Here is a 1,501-nt window from a genome sequence, read left to right on the forward strand (position 1 = left end):
AGAACCGATTAGTCGAAAATTTTAACAATCTTATTTTCACATTCTGTACGACTGATCCATCGTTAAACGCTATTAAACTAACGTCCGTGATGATATAAATGTACATTTTCGCTTCATTTAGCCAAAAAATCGAACTTTATTTGCGCTCCGAAATATTTCAGTACCAGCGGCGTATTGCTTCGCCTCTTAGAACCGATTAGTCGAAATTTTTAACAATCTTATTTTTACATTCTGTACGACTGATCCATCGTTAAACGCTATTAAACTAACGTCCGTGATGATATAAATGTACATTTTCGCTTCATTTAGCCAAAAAATCGAACTTTAGTTGCGCTCCGAAATATTTCAAAGTCCTGGCGGCGTATTGCTTCGCCTCTTAGAACCGATTAGTCGAAAATTTTAACAATCTTAATTTTACATTCTGTACTACTGATCCATCGTTAAACGCTATTAAACTAACGTCCGTGATGATATAAATGTACATTTTCGACTCATTTAGCCAAAAAATCGAACTTTATTTGCGCTCCGAAATATTTCAGTACCAGCGGCGTATTGCTTCGCCTCTTAGAACCGATTAGTCGAAAATTTTAACAATCTTAATTTTACATTCTGTACGACTGATCCATCGTTAAACGCTATTAAACTAACGTCCGTGATGATATAAATGTACATTTTCGCTTCATTTAGCCAAAAAATCGAACTTTATTTGCGCTCCGAAATATTTCAAATTACCAGCGGCGTATTGCTTCGCCTCTTAGAACCGATTAGTCGAAAATTTTAACAATCTTATTTTCACATTCTGTACGACTGATCCATCGTTAAACGCTATTAAACTAACGTCCGTGATGATATAAATGTACATTTTCGCTTCATTTAGCCAAAAAATCGAACTTTATTTGCGCTCCGAAATATTTCAGTCCTGGCGGCGTATTGCTTCGCCTCTTAGAACCGATTAGTCGAAATTTTTAACAATCTTATTTTTACATTCTGTACGACTGATCCATCGTTAAACGCTATTAAACTAACGTCCGTGATGATATAAATGTACATTTTCGCTTCATTTAGCCAAAAAATCGAACTTTATTTGCGCTCCGAAATATTTCAGTCCTGGCGGCGTATTGCTTCGCCTCTTAGAACCGATTAGTCGAAAATTTTAACAATCTTATTTTCACATTCTGTACGACTGATCCATCGTTAAACGCTATTAAACTAACGTCCGTGATGATATAAATGTACATTTTCGCTTCATTTAGCCAAAAAATCGAACTTTAGTTGCGCTCCGAAATATTTCAGTCCAGCCGGCGTATTGCTTCGCCTCTTAGAACCGATTAGTCGAAAATTTTAACAATCTTATTTTACATTCTGTACGACTGATCCATCGTTAAACGCTATTAAACTAACGTCCGTGATGATATAAATGTACATTTTCGCTTCATTTAGCCAAAAAATCGAACTTTATTTGCGCTCCGAAATATTTCAAATTACCAGCGGCGTATTGCTT

The sequence above is a fragment of the Osmia bicornis genome, unplaced genomic scaffold (genome assembly GCF_907164935.1).
Source record: "Osmia bicornis bicornis unplaced genomic scaffold, iOsmBic2.1, whole genome shotgun sequence".
NCBI classification, from domain to species: domain Eukaryota; kingdom Metazoa; phylum Arthropoda; class Insecta; order Hymenoptera; family Megachilidae; genus Osmia; species Osmia bicornis.